Source organism: Pseudophryne corroboree, chromosome 2 (assembly GCF_028390025.1).
Source record: "Pseudophryne corroboree isolate aPseCor3 chromosome 2, aPseCor3.hap2, whole genome shotgun sequence".
NCBI lineage: Eukaryota > Metazoa > Chordata > Amphibia > Anura > Myobatrachidae > Pseudophryne > Pseudophryne corroboree.
In genome coordinates this window covers 110,187,347-110,210,645 of record NC_086445.1, presented here as the reverse complement: position 1 = coordinate 110,210,645, position 23,299 = coordinate 110,187,347, and positions in this window count along the sequence as shown.

Below are 23,299 nucleotides of genomic sequence, written 5' to 3'. Positions count from 1 at the left end.
ATAACTGCCATTTCCTAAAACAATTCAAAAAGAAAAATACATATACCATCATGTTAGTACCATTTTATGATTGAGAAAAGGGAGGAGAGGAGAAGGTGGGAAAAAGGTATGACCTAGTGAGATAGTAGAAGCATGTGTGTATGAATCCATGTTTGAGGGGTCATGTATCATCGTGCCATACGTGTTTTAAATCAAGCTTCGAGGTATTGCGAAGTATACATTTGAATTCCTTCTTATCCCGTATTAAGGGTCTGTGGATGGGCTGTCAAACTTTACCGAGCTCTTTTCGGCTTTTGGTTGCAACAAATGGGGGAGCACATTTTAGTTGATGATACATGAATGGGGGGATATGTGAGTGCTGATATCTGTGTCTATTTTCCCTATCGACTATGTGTGTCATTACCTGAAGGTTGTAGAAATGAAGATAAGAAGCAATTATGGTAAATGCAGTCATAAACTATGTGAGTTTAATATACATTTGCCGATTGAAGTCTTGTCTTGTGTCTTGTCTCGATGTACATGTTGACTGTAGTCTCCCGATGCCTTTGCTATAAATGGTGGCAAAAGTTTTTCCATTGTCCAGAAAATTACAGTCTCTATAATATTTGGGGCTATCGTAAAATTTAAAGTCACTAGGGATATTGGGGGTCTGTGGTATAGTCCATCGCTGATCTGTATAAAAGAGGTTGTCAAATTCTTCTTCCAAGCGGATTTCTTTGTACCTTGGAGGAAAACAAAGGAGAAACGGGTGAAAGAAACGGACCGTGGAATCACATTTTCATCACAACATTGTCTCTATCGTTGGGTCATAAATCAAATTAGTCGTTGTTATTATAGTGTCTTCGCTCCTTAAACTCATCACTCTGGTACTACCTTTACACTTCGTTAAAATCCGAACGCATCTAAATATCAGACCGACCAATATGATGACACCCAGAATACACAAAATAAATTTCCCTACATCCATGATAATACCTTGGGCCCATTCTCCTAAGCCCGAGAACCAATTTCGTGGGTTCAACCATGACACCCAACCGGTCAGCTCATTTCCCACAGCAGCGAGAGTGAGATTATGTTTCCTTCGGAACTCCCATTTTAATTGCAAAATGTCATCCATCTTTTGGTCTATGACCTCGGCTGGGTCCTCCGTGCTGTTTGTGATATACGTGCAGCACTTTATTCCATACTGAGTCGCTAGGGTAACACAATACCCGCCTGTCACTGCCGTGAGGTAATTGAGAACCATCCTATGCTGAACCAGTTCTGTTTTGTAGGCTTGTAACTCTCTCCCAGTATACCTGAATGTGTCGTCATACATTTCGGTGATATTGTCTAATAAATTTGCAAGCGCAGATATATATCTATAATTAGCACTCCTCTGGCGGTACGAGTGACATCTAACGCGAGTAGGACTTGAATCCCGGTGGATTCGTGGATCAAATCAGAGGCATGATGCTCTGTTTTCTCCATCAGTTGTCTTTTAACGACATGCTCGTAATGAGTGTGAGTATAAGGAGCTTGGGCACCACGGTGAATATCTTTCATTTTAGTGTGGAATACAGTCATTACCTCAGGCAGTACTTTTCCAATATAACATAATCCTTCTGAGTTTGGGGCAAGCCACTTATACGCCTTCCTCCCGCATATGAAATATGCATCATCGGGGAGAACATATGGGACGGAGTATGACATTACCATGTTACAAATTTTCCATGTGAAATCTCTTAACCCTAATTCTCCCATCTGTTTAGTACACGTATCTGTTTGTACGATATGTGCACAGTATCCTGGTCTTACTTCTCCAACTCGCATGGTCCTACTTTCTAGAGGGTACCTATACCGGAAAAATCTTCCATTGTCGGCTATCTGGCGTATAAGTTCTGTGTCTATGGGCATTCTGTCGGCTCTATGTGAGAATGTCATGGTTTGATTACTCCATGACACTTCCCAATTTCCCGGCTTTCGGGGATTGGAAATGTTAAAGCACACTAAGTACCTATCCACATGATATTGGTGGAGCTTCAAACTAGGAGGACGAGAGATATTAAATCTCCTGTCCACCGGCCTCCCACCACTTAGCTCAAGTACCTCTCCTACAGTTAAAGGGAATGGTACTAGTCCTGATTTGCTATGGCCTTGAGGTACTTGAGAGCATACCCAACAGTCTGTCTGATTTAACACTTTACCCACTAAGGAGTGATAGTCACTCAATGGATGCCGGTCCATGTGGATATTAAAACTGGACTGACATTTCTTGATGCACCCATCCTCAACTATATTGTCACAATGCCTACAGATGCAGTTCTCTTTAGCTAACAATCCTTCACAATGTCTACAAATAACATGGCTGCTAGATCGTTTTCTGGTACTCGCCTTTTCTCGGTGATTATGTTTCTATTGGAAATTTACGTCTCCGTCTCTGTCATCAGAACCCATTCCAGATCCTTTCTCGACCTCACTGGTACTCTCACCGAAACAGACTGCTCTGGTCAACATCATGGTCAACAGGAAAACACGGACTGCAGTCTCTTGGGGCGAGTCCATCTTACAGGAGGAGAAAGAGAAATTTGTAATGGGGGTACAAAAAAATACTTTGAGGGGAAAGAAAAATGTTACGATGTCTTATGTCCTCTAGTCTTGTTGTTCTTCTTGCTCTGCTGTCATCTCAAAGGTGCTGTCTCTCAGTCTTCCAAACGAACCCTCCGGTGATACAATATTCCTTCCAAATCTGCAATCTTTCTGTAAGGAGCAAAAATCTTGCATTACTAGTTGTCCAACTGATGTGTGACATACCATCTTTAAAGCATGAGAACACGAGAGAGAGAGAGAAGGAGAAAAAAAAAAAAAAAACGAGAGAGAGAACAATTCATCACATTCTGCATTAAGCAATCAAACAAAAAACATTGTCAGATCTTCCGTTCACCATCAGGCTGTCACACCAACACATCCATTGGTATCTTTGCGCAGTCTCTCCCACCAGTATTTCCACACTCCACCTTTTTGTGCCTGGCCAGGACACACCGATGTCGGTAGGTCACACTGGGGTTAGGTAGACTTCTGCAAAGACCAAGTAGCTATGTGATGTTTGAGTTCTGCCGATGAACGTCAGAGATGGGAAAAAGAAACATTTACAAATAAATTACAACGTTTACCCGGCCGTTCCTGTGTCTACAAGGAACTGACCTCCCAATTTCATTAACTGTAACCTCAGGCCTACTATCAGTCCTAATGATCACCTTTCCCGACTACATATTACAGGTGCGGCCCAAACTTCTTCCTATATGATCCCTGATTACAATTTTGTGTGTCATAACTCTGCTCGTGTTCTTGTCTAGGGGGTCTGACTTTATGTGGGCTGTTACAGTTGCTGGCATAATGCCCTTCTCTTTTAAGATAACAAACCCTTGGCTTCTCCATGTGCCAGTGGCCTGGGGTTTCGGTCGATTTGATGCCTCCTCTAGTGCTTGGATGCTCATCACCATCAACCGCTCTCCCTGTGCTTCCCTGGTTCTTTGGATATTACGGTCATGCTCGATAGCGGACTCTCTTAATGCAGCCACCGAGATACCTCTCCAGTGAGGTAGAGAGGTTTGTACCCTGATTCTTAGTGTGTCTTTTAAGCCGTCCATTAATACGGACACAGCTACTTCTCTATGATTCACATTTGTTTTAATGTCTTCTATCCCTGTATACCTAGCCATGTCCTGCAATGCCCGATGGAAATAATCAGCAGCTGTTTCTCCCTCTTTTTGTTTGATGGAGAAATTTTTGTTCCATTTGACAACAGCAGGAAAATACACTCCCAACTGCAGATTGATTCTTTTTACATTATCTTGGTTGTACTCATCCGTAAGGGGTACCTCTTCATCTAGTTTACAGTCAGCGATAAATTTCACTGAGTCGACATTGGGGGGTAAACATGCCCTCAGCAATACCCGCCAATCTTTGTTATTGGGCTCCACAGTATTTCCTAGCTCTCTAATGTACTTCTGGCTTGCAACTAGATCTTTCCTAGGATCAGGGAATTCAGACACCATTGATCTTAATTCCGTTCGGCAAAAGGGGCAGTGCATGGCGATGTTTCTGACAGGAGTGACTCCTGAAGTGTCAGTTTTCCCATTTGGCACTGCAATTACCCTGACAGGATTAAGTCCAATAACGTAATTCTGAGTTGGTTCTACAATATGAGGTACATTTGTTTGTGCGTGATATATAACACCATACGTACCTGTGGACACGACCTCACCTGACCCTCCGTTAGGGGGTTTGATTACTGCCTTTACCGATTTGGTCGCGTCCACCTGGATGTCTTGTATGATGGCTGCTGGGAAAGGTGCCGACATCGTGCTGGGCTCACTTTCTTGTTTGTAATCCTGAGGGAAGTTTAACATGGGGTGCAACTTGCACGGGTTAACAGTGGTACATTTAACAGTTTTACTTTTATCATTTTTACATTTGTTACTTTTATCATTGTTACATTTATTACAATTATTCTTATCATCAATAATACAGTTGCTAAGGGCATGTTTATCAAACACCAGTGTGCCACTCTCTGTAACCACCTTCTCTCTTGTTGCCATATTTTTCTTACCACAGTGAGAGTCAGCTGTGTAAGCTAATCCTCCTTGTATTTCACCTTCCTGTTGCCATATCTGTAAACAATCATAATGTCTAATTCGTTGCTTCCCGGATTTTATGAGACAGATCCTTCGCCTTAAATTATGCAATACCTTTGAGTCAAAACTACCTATCCCAGGAAATGGTGCTTTATCCCCCACAGTCATTCGTGTCCATTCGTCACAAAAGGTCTCAGTGTGGGGACCATACTTCCCCCACATTACTAATCGAGCAGACCCTCGGGGTCTGCAAGCCTCTTCAGTCTGAACCCTGACTGCTAAACGTCCCTGTGTTGTGCACTTGGCTTCCATTGTGGACCTTTTTAACACAGAAAAACTTCCTAAAATGCACCAAACACAGAAGTCTACGGTGGAAGTTTTCCAAGCTCTTCCACCAGCTTCTTCTGCTCCGAGTACAACGAATCCGCCCCTTTTAGCAGACCCACGTAATCGTTGCAGGCCCTACCAGCGACACAAATCACGCTTGCATGTGCTCCCTACAACACGCATGAGGACAATTTAAATATACGACCTCATATCACGTTGCGTTATTGGTCACACATACAACCGTGCGGTCCAATCGTACCACTTATAGACACTTGTTGCCTATAAATGGTAGGATCGTTGGAGTCTCCCTACTGTGCTCCAAAACAGCCAGAGCGTAATACCACGAAAACTTTATCACACTCCGTCGCACGTTTTCACCTAGACCGTGCTCATCACGTATTCACCTAGACCGTGATTCACCAAGACTTACTTCACCAAGATTTACTTCACCAAGATTTCACCAAGACTTCACCAAGACTTCACCAAGAGGAGTTCAATACACTCATACCGTTTTCAACACACTATCATTCTATAGTTTTTTGATCAGAAAAATCATTTCCCGTAATCTGATAGCTCTCCCCAGAGGCATTACAGTAAAGTAAGGTATTTAAACTAAATTTTGGAAACTGAAATCAATTTGTGCTATTATCGCGTGGCTATACTATACCGCCCCCACTAAAACAATGCTATTGTGCGATTTGAGTTTCGGTGGGCGTATCCGTATGCTCCGTTGCGTAATATACGCTCCGTGCGTCGACCCTTGCATCACGTACGCTAGTCCCACCCTTTGTTAGGGACAAGTATACGCAAGCCAGGTATATCCACAGAAATACAACTAACACGTTTATATCAATGTAAATGATCTTTAACTGTAATCATCTACCAAGCACCACACAGATCTTTCCATGTATCTTTAGGCAAAGTCGTGTGCGTGTTTTACAAATTACTCCTTAACGTATTATTTTTACTTTTTAACTACCAATAGCAACAAATCTTTCTCAGCACGTTTATCAATTATGAAATGGCAACCAGGAGAGTGAAAATGTGAAAATACACAAATGAAAATGCAATTCTAAATTAATCTAATAACATACATTGATGTAAGCACGCACATATAGATGTTACATATATGTACTAATCACTATTACATATATGAGACCTTATTCAGTGCTTCTAATTTGCATATGAATGTGCCTTTTCTTTCACTGCTGGGAGAGAAAAAAAACCAAAACCCAGTTATACAGGTTAATTTGCACTTCAATGGTTATCCTACACCAAGCAGAGACTCCTAGAATAGGGAGGTAAAGAAACAAAAAAAAAAACAAAAAAACTTTGTTTTATCTGTGTATCGTTCTTAAATCAAATACTCATTCCACTATTAACTTATATCAAACTCTATCTGAACCACTCATGATTGACCATGACATGGACTAAACAAATGCATTAAAAAAAACTCATTAAATGATGATTTTTTTTTTTTTACAATGGATGGCTGATTATTTCCTGAGTCAACTGAAAATCAGCCGCTTAGGAAAAAAAAAATTGACCTTCCCCAAATGGCCGCTGCTCCTCCCCCTTCCACCTCCATGAGGGTTACACAAAATGGGGGACAGACCATGCGGCTCCTTTTGTCACAAAGAAAATCATCATGCCAGCCCCTTAAGTTATTTTTAAGCCTGGGTAAAACTATCACGCTATGCAGAGCGATTAAAAAAACTTTTAAACCTATTTAAACAGACAAGCCATCCAATCTGCGTGTGCAGTTGGCACCAAATAGAAATAAATAAACAGATTTACAAAGACAATAGCTTAATGTTCCTACCTTCTTCGGATTCCACCAGCATCCCTACAGACCAAAAGAATCAGACGCAGACTCTCATCTGATCAGCACTACAAGATACTACATTTCCTCCCTTTGTTGATCGATATAGTCTGCGCATTTTCGCCTGACTGAGGATATGAGATGGACCAGACTTTGAGCCCCCAATTGATAGAGCTGATTATTTACCTTAGAACACAAGCTATTACTACTGTCGTGAAGCCGTAATGGCCGCTGTCCCTCGTGCACGTGCTACGCACTTCGTACGCTATTTGCGTACAAAGACCTCGCCCGTGGTACGCAAGTTACGTACACACGCTGCGCTGTGAGTACAGGATATACACAGCGAGCGTACACACAGAAAATAACCTTTTAAACCGTACACAGAGTATGCCTATACTGTAATTCTTAGTGCTGAGATACTGTAGCGATATAATGCTGCTTAACCTTGTTAATGCTAAAGCTGCTTGAGCGATTGAGACGCTCCTATTACCCTCTGCAATGTAATAAACACACGATACCTTGCTAAGGTTCCAACACCTTTACTAACAATGTCTAGCTGATGTAAAAAGAATACAGTTAACAATTCATACACTACAGTCTAACATCAATATCTAAGCAGGATAACTACACATAAATACACAATAGCGTCACAATCTTATACAATAACAGAGTGAGAGAGAGAGAGAGAGTATGGCCAATACAAACAGGGAACAAGTTGGTTACAGAGAATAACTTACACACACTGGGAATGATCGCTGCGCAGCTTCTGGTACCAGCTCCAAGTTAGTCAAGATGAAAACCGTTTGTGGAGAGTGAGACCTGAGCTGCTCCAGGCTGGCTGTATATATATACACTACATACACTACACTACAAAGGGCCCTACCATCTCATTGTTCATTGGACACAGGAATGTCTCCTCGCATCATAACAAAAGGTCATAGGTTAGTTTGAACAGGTGGGCTGTGACTATATCAAATTGCTCAGGTGGGAGGGAAACTCAGGATTTCCAACACATGGACAATAAATAAATGTCCAGAAACTACTAATAGACATAACTATATGCAGGAGCAGTTAATCTTTACCTAACCAGCACCGGATTGTTTCTAATAAAATGTTCTTTAGTTAGGTACCAAACACCACTGCTCAAATCCTATCTGACCCTTCATATCATGCAAAGAGGAATACCTCTGTCCAGGGACCAGTCACAATAAACAAACTTACAGTTATTATTAAGGGGAACATTATCTATAAAACATACTATTTGGATTTACTATGTAACGATTGAGTCGCCCGCTAGACGCACACAAACTCTACCGTAAGTTCGCATACCACGCGCCAATGCGCACGGCCGTGGAGGCGCCGTCACGCAGCTGCGAATATGCGCACGCACGGGAGAGAACGTGCATGTGCAGCGGGCAAGCGCATGGGGTGAATATATGGCAACGTGTAGCATGATATTTTTCTGACTTTGACAATAGTGAGGGTAGACAGCAGGTAGGTGTGTACAGTACATAGTGAGGGTAGTCAGCAGGTAGGTGTGTACAGTATATAGTGAGGGTAGACAGCAGGTAGGTGTGTACAGTATATAGTGAGGGTTGGCAGCAAGTAGGTATGTACAGTATATAGTGAGGGTAGACTGCAGGTAGGTATATAATGAATATAGTGAGGGTAGACAGCAGGTAAGTGTGTATTGTACATAGTGAGGGTAGACAGCAGGTAGGTGTGTACAGTATATAGTGAGGGTAGACAGCAGGTAGGTGTGTACAGTACATAGTGAGGGTAGACAGCAGGTAGGTGTGTATAGTGAGGGTAGACAGCAGGTAGGTGTATAGTGTATAGTGAGTGTAGACAGCAGGTAGATGTATACAGTATATAGTGAGGGTAGACAGCCGGTAGGTGTATAATAAATATAATGAGGGTAGACAGCAGGTAGGTATATAACGGATATAGGTGGTCATTCCGAGTTGTTCGCTCGCTAGCTGCTTTTAGCAGCATTGCAAACGTTAGGCCGCCGCCCTCTGGGAGTGTATCTGAGCTTAGCAGAATAGCAAACGAAAGATTAGCAGAATTGCTACTAAATATTTTCTTGCAGTTTCTGAGTAGCTCCAGACCTACTCCTAGATTGCGATCAGCTCGGTCCGTTTAGTTCCTGGTTTGACGTCACAAACACGCCCTGCAATCGGCCAGCCACTCCCCCGTTTCTCCAGACACTCCCGCGTTTTTCCCTGACACGCCAGCGTTTTTTAGCTCACTCCTGGAAAACTCTGTTACCACCCAGAAACGCCCCTTTCCTGTCAATCATTCACCGATCAGCAGTGCGTCTGAAAAGCGCCGCACGAACACCAGCAAATCTACTAAGTTTTGTGTAAAATAACTTAGCGCATGCGTACCATGCGCATGCGCATTTAGCAACAAATCGCAGCATAGCGAAAATCGGCAAAGAGCGAACAACTTGGAATGACCACCATAGTGAGGGTTGTCAGCAGGTAGGTGTATACGATATATAGTGAGCGCAGTCAGCAGGCAGGTGTATATAGTGAGGGTAGAGAGCAGGTAGGTGTGTACGGTTAATAGTGTGGGTAGACAGCAGGTGGGTGTGTACGGTATATAGTGAAAGACAGCAGGTAGGTGTGTATGGTACTGTATATAGTGAGGGTAGACAGCAGGTAGGTGTATACAGTATAGAGGTAGAGAGCATGTAGGTGTGTATTGTATATAGGCCCTCATTCCGAGTTGATCGGTCGCAAGGCGAATTTAGCAGAGTTACACACGCTAAGCCGCCGCCTACTGGGAGTGTATCTTAGCATCTTAAAATTGCGACCGATGTATTCGCAATATTGCGATCACAAACTACTTAGCAGTTTTAGAGTAGCTCCAGACTTACTCTGCCTGTGCGATCAGTTCAGTGCTTGTCGTTCCTGGTTTGACGTCACAAACACACCCAGCGTTCGCCCAACCACTCCCCCGTTTCTCCGGCCACTCCTGCGTTTTTTTCCGGAAACGGTAGCGTTTTCAGCCACACGCCCATAAAACGGCCTGTTTCCGCCCAGTAACACCCATTTCCTGTCAACCACATTACGTTCGCCGGAGCGATGAAAAAGCCGTGAGTAAAAATACTATCTTCATAGCAAAGATACTTGGCGCAGTCGCAGTGCGAATATTGCGCATGCGCACTAAGCGGAATTTCACTGCGATGCGATGAAAAATACCGAGCGAACGACTCGGAATGAGGGCCATAGTGAGGTAGGTGTACACAGCGTAGGATACTTCACTGCGATCCTCTAATACTGCTGTAGAAGCAGCAGTGACACTTACCGTACACAGCCCACCTTTCTGTGCTTGCGTAACCAAAGGTTGTGCAGTGTGGAGACTGTTTGCATCCCTCTTTGCAACCTTGGATCTCCTTCCCATACCAAGGAGCAGGACCCCAGTGCCATCTAAAGATTGGTTCTTGCAAGCAAACTCTCAAAAAATTTTGTTTTCAGAGTTTGCTGAATAGTGAGAGGCCTTATTGGGTCTCTAATAATGAATGGTCCTGTTACATCAAACATGAGGAAACTAGCATTTGTGCATGTGAAACGGGCCCAGTATTGATGCTGAATAGGCCCCTGTGGGTGGTATTACTGATCGCATTCTCAATGTGATAATTATCAGACATCATATCATACTTGCTGTATTTGCTGGAACGTCCTCCAGGATATACTTCATCCCCTTCTTGCCAGAACAACTCTATTGGCGATACCTCGAATTACGGGTTTCTGACCCAGCAGTAGAAAATGCGAATCTCGGTTATCGGCTTGTACATGCAACAGGGTAGTAACAGAGAGGGGTTCCTGGATTCCCATAAGGTAGCTATAGGATAGAAGAGCCAACATCACCTAATGGCATTAGCTGGAGCTTGAGGCCATGCATCCACATCACAGCCCCACCGCAGCACTGGATGGGACAGAAACATCTCTGTGCCCTATATGTCCTGCTTCATGCAGGTAACATAAAACATGACACTGCAGGCTTAAAGTGACCCATGGGTTGTGTATCTACTGTATGTCCTAACGTTATGATTAATATGGGTTTGTTTGGTTTCATATTAACTAATGCAAAGTATGTGTTTTTGTTATGTTATCAAAAAAATAGGTTTATTTTGTCTTGTAGACCTGTCACTGGCAGTTGGCTGAGACGTGTCATGTGCAGTGCGGGAGAGCTTGGAAGATCTGCTCTGTAATAAAAGCCTTTATTTAAGTGCAACGTGCCTGGGCAACATCCTGAATTATCTTCTGCTAACAACATCCCATTCCTGTGCTGAGAACTCTCAGACTGCTCTGTGACTGTAAGGGGCCTCGCTGTGTAGCTACTGCAGTGTAGACGTGTTATATGATGGGCTTTTTTGGGTAAACTTCATAAACGGAAGACCTAATTCTTGCTTATTTACACATCCACAGCTAAATTTTAGGTGGCAACCAACGGGCATCTTGTGTTGGCATTCAGCTTTTGGCTCTGCATGTTGCCTGCATGTGAGCAGCTGATTATATAGATACTAGGTGATACATCGCGCCCTACGGGCGCTCTTCACACCGTCGGAAGGGCTACGCCCCCGTAACCCCAGCACGTAGTTGTGTGAGTGAGTAAATAGTGCACGACGAAAGTGCGTTTGATGGTGAAGGGGGCGTAGGCCCTTTAGTGGGTGTGAACAGTGGCTGCAGGGCGTGATGTACAGAATGTAGCGGGTGCAGGGGTGACCGCGTATTGGGGAGGGTGTCTGTGGGTAGAGGAGGGGCGGATGCCGGGAGTGTGTGCGGATAGGAGAGGGGGGCGGGAGGTGGTGTGGGTGGGGGAGGAGCAGGGGACTGGGGGTGGTGGATGGGGTCTGGATGCGATGTGGGTTGGGTAGCGTTGGAGGGGGTGGGGGAGAGGTCGGTGCAAGGCTCTCGTGGATGTGGGAGAGGTTCTGGAAGCGTTGTGGGTGGGTAAGGGGTAGGTGTGCTTGCGGGTGGTGTTGGGGGTCCGGTGGCGGCGGGTGAGGGGCTGGGGTTCATTGGGTGGGGGAGGTGTAGGTGTAGGGGGTGCAGTGGATGGTCGAGGGGGTCCGTAGGTGTTGTAGGGGCACCCGTGGGTTTGCTGTGGGTGGGATGGAGGTAGGTATCTCCTATATATTAGGGCAGATCTGTGACTTTGTGACTCATTGCTAAAGCTGGGTGGAGTCACAATGCTGGGCGGAGTCAAGTTACAGATCTGGCCAAATATATAGGAGAAGCATAGGAGAAAATAGGAGAACACACTGGCCAAATATATAGGAGAGAATAGGAGAACGCACTGGCCAAATATATAGGAGAGAATAGGAGTACACACTGGCCAAATATATAGGAGAGAATAGGAGAACACACTGGCCAAATATATAGGAGAGAATAGGAGTACACACTGGCCAAATATATAGGAGAGTATAGGAGAACACACTGGCCAAATATATAGGAGAGAATAGGAGTACACACTGGCCAAATATATAGGAGAGAATAGGAGTACACACTGGCCAAATATATAGGAGAGAATAGGAGTACACACTGGCCAAATATATAGGAGAGAATAGGAGAACACACTGGCCAAATATATAGGAGAGAATAGGAGTACACACTGGCCAAATATATAGGAGAGTATAGGAGAACACATAACAGTACATTGTAATAACAGTACATACATAGTGAGCGCAGGAAAGGCAGCAGCAGCAGCATGTTAACGCGATATACAAGCACCGCCTCCAGGCGCCAGCCATTGGACACATGCTGAAGGGTGCGCTGTGATTGGCCACCCGTGGGTGTGATGGGATGTAGCTACTGCTGCTGCCCCCGTGGTACAGAGCATCCCCAACTCCCTACATATAGCGGGGACGCGGGGTGAGGGCGAGTACGAAGCGGGGCTCACTGCCAGGGGACGGAGCGCACAGGCATCTTACTGCACTCTCCGGCGCCTGGCACTGTAGTGTCCGCCAGCGTCTCCCTGTGTGAGCGGGGACCCAGGTGCTAGTTGCATTGGCGGCCAATCACAGCGCACTCCTCAGCCATGTGTCCAATAGCTGGTGGCTGGGGGCGGTGCTTGTATGGAGCTTTAACATGTGTCCAATAGCTGGCGGCTGGCGGCGGTGCTTGTACGGAGCTTTAACATGTGTCCAATAGCTGGCGGCTGGGGGTGGTGCTTATACGGAGCTTTAACCTGCTGCTGCTGTCTCTCCTGCGCTCACTATGTATGTACTGTTATCACCATGTACTGTTAAATGTTCTCCTATTTTCTCCTATATATTTGGCCAGTGTGTACTCCTATTCTCTCCTATATATTTGGGCAGATCTGTGACTTGACTCTGCCCAGTATTGTGACTCCGCCCAGCGTTAGCAAATGAATCACAAAGTCACAGATCTGGACAAATATATAGGAGATTTGATCTCTATGGAAATTGCACTCTCTGTCCAGATGTACTAGGCCTTGAAAAGTGATAAAGTACCAGCCAATCAGCTCCTAACTGCCATGTCACAGACTGTTGGCCAGATTTATCAAGCCTTGGAGAGTGAAAATAGCACGGTGATAAAGCACCAACCAATCAGCTCCTAACTGTCATTTTTCAAACACAGCCTGTACAATGACAGTTATGAGCTGATTGGCTGGTACTTTACCACCGTGCTATTTATCACTCTCCAAGGCTTGATAAATGGGCCCCTAAGTTTGAAGAATGATGGGAGCTGGTTGGTTGGTGGTTTATCACTCTCCGCTACATCAGTTTTCAAGGCTTAGTACATCTAGCCCTGTATCTGTTAATATTTTTTTCATGTAACTGCTGGGCCGGATGTCATGACGCCTGAGCTCGGTAGCCATGTGGGACACTGGACAAACTCGGATGTTTTTTTAAAGTGGCAATCACAAAGTAAAACCATACCTTGCAAGTGATTGCCCCTTTAAAAAAAAAAAAAGTCAGAGTTCGGTCGGCATCCCGCATGGCCACAGATTTCGGGCATCATTACGTCCAACCCTATGTACGTACATCATGTAAACAACTTTGGACAATGCAATTGCCATACGGGATGCGGTCAAGATCCCGCCGGACGGGATCCTGGCGGCCGGAATACCGACACCGGGATCCCGACCGGCACAATCCCAACATATTTTCTCTAACGTCCTAGTGGATGCTGGGGACTCCGTAAGGACCATGGGGAATAGACGGGCTCCGCAGGAGACAGGGCACTTTAAGAAAGAAATTAGGATACTGGTGTGCACTGTCTCCTTCCTCTATGTTCCTCCTCCAGACCTCAGTTTGAATCTGTGCCCGGACGAGCTGGGTGCACCTTAGTGAGCTCTCCTGAGCTTGCTAAAAAAGAAAGTATTTTGTTAGGATTTTTTATTTTCAGAGAGATCTGCTGGCAACAGACTCTCTGCTACGTGGGACTGAGGGGAGAGAAGCAGCCCTACTCACTAGAAGATAGGTCCTGCTTCTTAGGCTACTGGACACCATTAGCTCCAAAGGGATCGTACACAGGAACGCACCCTTGGTCGTCCGATCCCGGAGCCGCGCCGCCGCCCCCTCGCAGAGCCAGAAGCCGGCGTGAGAAGCAAGAAGACTTCGAAATCGGCGGCAGAAGACTCCAGTCTTCATATGAGGTAGCGCACAGCACTGCAGCTGTGCGCCATTGCTCCCACACTAAACCCACACACTCCGGTCACTGTAGGGTGCAGGGCGCAGGGGGGGGCGCCCTGGGCAGCAATTGGGTACCTCTTGGCAAAAGCAGCATATATACAGTTGGGCACTGTATATATGCATGAGCCCCCGCCATTATTTTTATACAAAACGCGGGACAGAAGCCCGCCGCTGAGGGGGCGGGGCTTCTTCCTCAGCACTCACCAGCGCCATTTTCTCGCCACATCTCCGCTTAGAGGAAGCTCCCCAGGCTCTCCCCGGCAGAATCACGGTAGAAAGAGGGTAAAAAGAGAGGGGGGGCACATAAATTTGGCGCAAAAACAGTATATACAGCAGCTACTGGGTTAACACTAAGTTACTGTGTGACTCCTGGGTAATATAGCGCTGGGGTGTGTGCTGGCATACTCTCTCTCTGTCTCTCCAAAAGGCCTTGTGGGGGAACTGTCTTCAAATAGAGCATCCCCTGTGTGTGTGGTGTGTCGGTACGCTTGTGTCGGCATGTTTGACGAGGAAGGCTATGTGGAAACAGAGCGGGTACAAATGAATGTGGATTGGATGGATATGTGGAAGGTTTTAAATGATAATGTTAATTCCTTGCATAAAAGGTTGGATAAAGCTGAAGCCTTGGGACAGTCAGGGTCTCAACCCATGCCTGATCCTACAGCGCAGAGGCCGTCAGGGTCTCAGAAGCGCCCACTATCCCAAATTGTTGACACAGATATCGACACGGATTCTGACTCCAGTGTCGATGGCGATGATGCAAAGTTGCAGCCTAAAATGGCTAAAGCTATCCGCTACATGATTATAGCAATGAAAGATGTGTTACACATCACAGAGAAAACCCCAGTCCCTGACAAGAGGGTTTATATGTATGGGGAAAAAAGGCAAGAGGTGACCTTTCTCCCTTTACATGAGTTAAATGAAAAGGCTTGGGAATCTCCAGATAGGAAACTGCAGATTTCCAAACGGATGTTTATGGCGTATCCTTTCCCGCCAACTGACAGGTTACGCTGGGAATCCTCCCCTAGGGTAGACAAAGCTTTAACACGCTTATCCAAGAGGGTAGCCCTGCCGTCACAGGATACGGCCACCCTAAAAGATGCTGCAGATAGAAAGCAGGAGGGTATCCTGAAATCTATTTATACACATTCAGGTACCCTGCTAAGGTCGGCAATTGCGTCGGCCTGGATGTGTAGTGCTGTAGCAGCATGGACAGATACCTTATCTGAGGAACTTGATACCTTGGACAAGGATACTATAATACTGACCCTGGGGCATATAAAAGACGCTGTACTATATATGAGAGATGCCCAAAGAGACATTAGCCTACTGGGCCTTAGAATAAATGCTATGTCGATTTCTGCCAGAAGGGTCCTGTGGACTCGGCAATGGACAGGCGATGCCGACTCAAAAAGGCACATGGAGGTTTTACCTTATAAGGGTGAGGAATTGTTTGGAGACGGTCTCTCGGACCTGGTCTCCACAGCTACGGCTGGAAAGTCAAATTTTTTGCCATATATTCCCTCACAGCCTAAGAAAGCACCGTATTACCAAATGCAGTCCTTTCGATCACAAAAAGGCAAGAAAGTCCGAGGTGCGTCCTTTCTTGCCAGAGGCAGGGGAAGAGGAAAGAAGCTGCACAATACAGCTAGTTCCCAGGAACAGACGTCCTCCCCGGCTTCAACTAAATCCACCGCATGACGCTGGGGCTCCGCAGGCGGAGCCAGGCCCGGTGGGGGCGCGTCTCCAAAATTTCAGCCACAAGTGGGTTCACTCACAGGTGGATCCCTGGGCTATAGAGATTGTGTCTCAGGGATACAAGCTGGAATTCGAAGTGATGCCCCCTCACCGTTACCTCAAATCGGCCCTGCCAGCTTCCCCCATAGAGAGGGAAATAGTGTTAGCTGCAATTCACAAATTGTATCTCCAGCAGGTGGTGGTAAAGATTCCCCTCCTTCAACAGGGAAGGGGTTACTATTCGACAATGTTTGTGGTACCGAAACCGGACGGTTCGGTCAGACCCATATGGAATTTAAAATCCCTGAACATATACCTGAAAAGGGTCAAGTTCAAGATGGAATCGCTCAGAGCGGTCATCGCAAGACTAGAGGAGGGGGATTTTATGGTGTCTCTGGACATAAAGGATGCTTACCTTCATGTCCCCATTTATCCACCTCATCAGGACTACCTCAGATTTGTGGTACAGGATTGTCATTACCAATTCCAGACGTTGCCGTTTGGTCTGTCCACGGCACCGAGAATATTTACCAAGGTAATGGCAGAAATGATGGTGCTCCTGCGAAAGCAAGGAGTCACAATTATCCCATACTTGGACGATCTCCTTATAAAGGCGAGGTCCAGAGAGCAGTTGCTGATCAGTGTAGCACGCTCTCGGGAAGTGTTACAACAGCACGGCTGGATTCTGAATATTCCAAAGTCGCAGCTGATTCCTATGACGCGTCTGCCCTTCCTGGGCATGATTCTGGACACAGACCAGAAGAAGGTTTTTCTCCCGACGGAGAAGGCGCAGGAACTCATGACACTGGTCAGAGACCTCTTAAAACCAAACCAGGTGTCGGTGCATCACTGCACGAGAGTCCTGGGAAAGATGGTGGCGTCATACGAGGCCATTCCTTTCGGCAGGTTCCATGCGAGGACCTTTCAATGGGATCTGTTGGACAAGTGGTCCGGATCTCATCTACAGATGCATCGGCTGATCACCCTATCCCCCAGGGCCAGGGTGTCTCTTCTGTGGTGGCTGCAGAGTGCTCACCTTCTCGAGGGCCGCAGATTCGGCATTCAGGACTGGGTCCTGGTGACCACGGATGCAAGCCTCCGAGGGTGGGGGGCAGTCACACAGGGAAGAAATTTCCAGGGTCTGTGGTCAAGTCAGGAGACTTGCCTTCACATCAATATCCTGGAACTAAGGGCCATATACAACGCCCTAAGTCAAGCGGAGACCCTGCTTCGCGACCAATCGGTGCTGATTCAATCAGACAACATCACCGCAGTGGCTCATGTAAACCGCCAAGGCGGTACAAAGAGCAGGGTGGCGATGGTGGAAGCCACCAGAATTCTTCGATGGGCGGAGAATCACGTACGAGCACTGTCAGCAGTGTTCATTCCGGGAGTGGACAACTGGGAAGCAGACTTCCTCAGCAGGCACGACCTCCACCCGGGAGAGTGGGGACTTCATCAAGAAGTCTTCACGCAGATTGCAAGGCGATGGGAACTGCCACAGGTGGACATGATGGCGTCCCGCCTCAACAAAAAGCTACAGAGGTATTGCGCCAGGTCAAGAGACCCTCAGGCGATAGCTGTAGATGCACTAGTGACACCGTGGGTGTTCCAGTCGGTTAATGTGTTTCCTCCTCTTCCTCTCATACCCAAGGTGCTGAGAATCATAAGAAAAAGAGGAGTGAGAACAATACTCATTGTTCCGGATTGGCCAAGAAGGACTTGGTATCCAGAGCTACAAGAAATGCTCACAGAGGACCCATGGCCTCTACCTCTAAGACAGGATCTGTTACAACAGGGGCCCTGTCTGTTCCAAGACTTACCGCGGCTGCGTTTGAAGGCATGGCGGTTGAACGCCGGATCCTAGCAGAAAAAGGCATTCTGGAGGAGGTTATTCCTACGCTGATAAAGGCTAGGAAGGACGTGACGGCTAAACATTATCACCGTATATGGCGAAAATATGTTGCTTGGTGTGAGGCAAGGAATGCCCCTACAGAGGAATTCCAGCTGGGCCGTTTCCTTCACTTCCTACAGTCGGGAGTGACTTTGGGCCTAAAATTGGGGTCCATTAAGGTCCAGATTTCGGCCCTATCCATTTTCTTTCAAAAAGAACTGGCTTCTCTGCCTGAAGTTCATACGTTTGTAAAGGGAGTGCTGCATATTCAGCCCCCGTTTGTGCCTCCAGTGGCACCTTGGGATCTTAACGTGGGGTTGAGTTTCCTGAAATCACACTGGTTTGAGCCACTTAAAACCGTGGAGTTAAAATATCTCACGTGGAAGGTGGTCATGCTATTAGCCTTGGCTTCGGCTAGGCGTGTGTCAGAATTGGCGGCTTTGTCACATAAAAGCCCCTATCTGGTTTTCCATATGGACAGGGCAGAATTGCGGACTCGTCCGCAATTTCTGCCAAAAGTGGTGTCATCTTTTCATATGAACCAACCTATTGTGGTGCCTGTGGCTACTCGTGACTTGGAGGATTCCGAGTTACTGGATGTAGTCAGGGCTTTGAAGATTTATGTAGCCAGAACGGCTAGAGTCAGGAAAACTGAGTTGCTGTTTTTCCTGTATGCATCCAACAAGCTGGGTGCTCCTGCTTCAAAGCAAACTATTGCTCGCTGGATCTGTAACACGATTCAGCAGGCTCATTCTGTGGCTGGATTGCCGCTTCCAAAATCAGTAAAAGCCCACTCCACAAGGAAGGTGGGCTCTTCTTGGGCGGCTCACCGAGGGGTCTCGGCATTACAGCTTTGCCGAGCGGCTACTTGGTCAGGTTCAAACACTTTTGCAAAGTTCTACAAGTTTGATACCCTGGCTGAGGAGGACCTTGTGTTTGCTTATTCGGTGCTGCAGAGTCATCCGCACTCTCCCGCCCGTTTGGGAGCTTTGGTATAATCCCCATGGTCCTTACGGAGTCCCCAGCATCCACTAGGACGTTAGAGAAAATAAGATTTTACTTACCGGTAAATCTATTTCTCGTAGTCCGTAGTGGATGCTGGGCGCCCGTCCCAAGTGCGGACTTCTTCTGCAATACTTGTATATAGTTATTGCTTAAATAAGGGTTATGTTATGGTTGCATCAGGGTTATCTGATGCTCTGTTGTTGTTCATACTGTTAACTGGGTATGTTTATCACGAGTTATACGGTGTGATTGGTGTGGCTGGTATGAGTCTTACCCTGGATTCCAATATCCTTTCCTTGTACTGTCAGCTCTTCCGGGCACAGTTTCCTTAACTGAGGTCTGGAGGAGGGACATAGAGGGAGGAGCCAGTGCACACCAGTATCCTAATTTCTTTCTTAAAGTGCCCTGTCTCCTGCGGAGCCCGTCTATTCCCCATGGTCCTTACGGAGTCCCCAGCATCCACTACGGACTACGAGAAATAGATTTACCGGTAAGTAAAATCTTATTTTCCCTTTGTGGGTGTCCACGACACCCATAGAGGGAGAATAAATTAGTGCCCACAGTGTGGCTCGCCCCCCTGTCGGGATTGTGCCGGTCGTGATCCCGGTGTCGGTATTCCAACCGCCGGGATCCCGTCCGGCGGTATCTCGTACTGATCCCTGCCATACAGATCCACCACATCCGTTTCCTAATTGTCACCATGCGATGACTGCAGCTGAGTGCTCATGCAAGTCGCCATAACGGAGTCACACAAAGTGTGGTCACTTGTGCACACCCTAGAAGCGGTTACATAGCAATTAGAAGACAAATTCCTAACATTTAACTTTATGATGCCTAATACTCCTAATAAAATGCACCTGTGAAATACACAAAGTGGAAGCAGCCATTAGATTCAGCTAAACTTAGTTTCACATTAATAATGCTCAATTTACTTGTCAAAGAGATTTCTCCATTCATATTAAATATTTCTTCATCCTTGTGTCTCCTGGTAGCTCTATTATATTGTTGTTACAGAATCAGTCGTTGGGAAGTCCTAGATTTCCATTCAGGGGAATAATGTAACATTATTTCTGTAGGTGATTGGAGACTGAAGCGCCCCCTTTGTAGCACGCAACGCTGCTCCCTGGCGCTGTGCATAGTATTTTTCTGGAGGGGTGCATAGCCACACCTCTTGGGTTTTGAGTCTGACATGCCCCTTCAGTACCTGAGCCCCCATACTTGTCTCAGCAGCCCAGCCCTGATATGAGATAGGTAAAGCCTGCAGCTTGAAAAAACTATATAACCCCTTGCGCTATTAAACTTAATTAGAGGCAACAGGACATGAATACACTCGATATAGTAATACTTACTATATTACTATATCGAGTGTATTCATGTCCTGTTGCCTCTAATTAAGTTTAATAGCGCAAGGGGTTATATAGTTTTTTCAAGTTTACATCTGGTTCTAATCAGGTGGGATTGTGTTGGTTATATCCACAGGCCACTATACCTTTGTTGCTGCTGTATAGATTATACGAGTCATAAGAAATAATAATATTGGATTGTATCCTAGATACTTGTGCGGAGTGGGTGTGATTGTGGATACAGGCACCCATCCGCAATTGTATATAAAAAATAGCGCCAGACATTAGTAGTGGTTTTTAAAAGCCTGCAGCTTGCAGAGGATTGGTGACATTTGCAACATGATATTAATATTTCTTCATCTAATTGGTAACAGAAATAAATGCATACTGCGTAAATTAGTCATAGGTCTGAAGACACTCAAAGTGGGGATCCCAGTTCTTGCACATGCAGACGTATGGCTTTATACCAGGGAACTGTCGAAGTCGAAAATATTTCAGTACACACATCACGTACAAATTACACACAGATGGCCTCCGTGCGCGTACTTGTTCTGCCGTGCGTGCACATATTCGCAATTTGCGTATGATCGCTCCCGCGGTCCTGCATATTAGCGCGTGGTATGAGTAATTACGGTAGTGCTTGTAATCGCATGGAAAAGCCATAAATACACATTACATATTTAATCCACATAGTGCACAATGTACACATAGTCCACATGCACCACACCAGCGATTTATACTTGTTTAAATGGTACAGCAACAAAGGGATTCACCTTTACAGGATAGGAGGGGACAGAACTAGGTTATAAGGTGGTGTTTGGTATCCTGCTGTAGGGTATTTTAAGAGCAATATTCCGATGTTAGTTTGCAGAAGATCGCACGCTCCTGCGAATAGTTATGCGCAGGAGCAGAATATTAATATCAACTGTATTTACTGTACTCCTGATATTCGGCAGGAACCCAGTGGAGAACATCTGCAAGTACACCTGGACCAGACATCGCCCACCTATTCAAACCGACCTATGACCTCTCCTGTACTGTAAATGACCATCCCTGTGACCAATAGACAAAGAGATTACAGTTTCCATTGTGTTAGGTTTTGGACAAATGTATAAAAAGCCAGCTGCAGGCCCGGTCACACACAATCTCTGAAGGTCATCTACCTTGATGACTGAGGACCGAACCGGGAAGCGCAGGCGAACAAACGTATGTACCATTGACTGTATCCTCTTTTCTGTTATTGTAATTGTATCTTTGTTGTAACCCCCTTTTATCAATTATATGTTGGCGGGTTGGATCCCAACTTCCTAAATACAATTGGTGTCGTGTCTCTTTCTCTGCTAGATTTGTAAGTGTATTTCAGACACACGTGAAGCTGCATAGTGCTCACGGCGTGTCGTTGTGTGTGTATGCACCGCGTATACTTTGTACGTCCGTTGCGGCGTTAGTACGCAAAGTGCGTACACGGTACGGGACTTTGTACGCTGAGTAGTAAGTACGTAAGTTAAGGATTGCATACAGCGGCCGCAGCGGCTCGATTTTAAAGTGTATTAAGTGTGTTTTAAAGTATTGCTTTTAGTCCTGTAAGTAAATCAGCATTTACAGAACATTGTAGCGGTATTTGCAGAAAGCCGCAGAAGAAATACAGAGACAGGCCCATAGGCTTCAGCTTAATTCTGGGTTACCTGACTGGTTGTGTAGATCAGGATTTAATGGCTGACTTTCAGTGGTTTGTGCCCTGCAGACATTGCACAATTCAATCATTTTTCAGTATGAACTATTCTCCTGAATATTTAATTACCTGATCATGGTGTAAGCCTTATTGCAGCATGTAATGCAATTTTAATATTCAATTCAACATAATTGGGATAGGGCAACCCCAGTAGCGATATCTCATCCTTCCTCAATGAAAGTGTGCCCTAAAACAAAATAGGATATTGCTGGTCCCTAGCTACCAATGTCACTCGGGTTGAGGGAGCTTTCCCCAGCAGGGATTCTCAGTGATCCTCGACTATTGCGTAGAGCCAGGATGATTGATGTATGTAGTGCAGTGAAGGGGGTTTACATTAAATATATATTGTTACGTTTAATGTAATTAGTAATGGTAAAAACTCATTCGGTAAATAAGGCAGCATGCATAAATAGGTGAGAGCACATTGCTGGTTGCATACCACTTACAGCAGAGGTTACCAAACTGGGTGCCTCGGGACACATGCAGGGGTGCCCTGGGTTGGTGGTCCAGGACCAATTCAAATTATTCATGGTCAATAGGCAAAACCAGAGCTGGTGGCTGCCAGTCATAAAATATGTGGCCAAACAGAAGCAAATCTTGTCCCTCACCACACAACTGACCCTAAGGATGACATATAAACGCGCTCTATTTAATATAATATTTCTTTCTAAGTCTCTCAATAAGAAATTTTTGGCCTAGGGGTGCCGTGAAAAAAATTCTGATATTCTAGGGCGCCGTGATTCAAAAATGTTTGGAAACCACTGACTTACAGTACATTCATAGACTGGGAGTGCTGCCCTGCACTCACACTTATCTGATCTCCGGTGAACCAATCATGTTAATCCTTAAGGAATGCTTAATGTCACTCTTTTGGGATGGCAGACTTTAATACATAGTTATAAAATGTATGGCATTAAATGATCACTAAGCTGTGGTGAGACAGATGGAAGACTGATGCAACATGCAGGGTTAGCCGTGGGTGTAAAACACTAATCCCAAATTACTGGATTTGAAAATTGTGAATATTCTGAGAGCAGCAAGGTGGCTTTAGGAACGAAACCTCAGCGCAATTTATTGTTTAAAGATTAAGGGGTCCATTCATAAAGCAGTGCAAGTTTGGAGAAGTGAGCCAGTAGAGAAGTTACCCATGG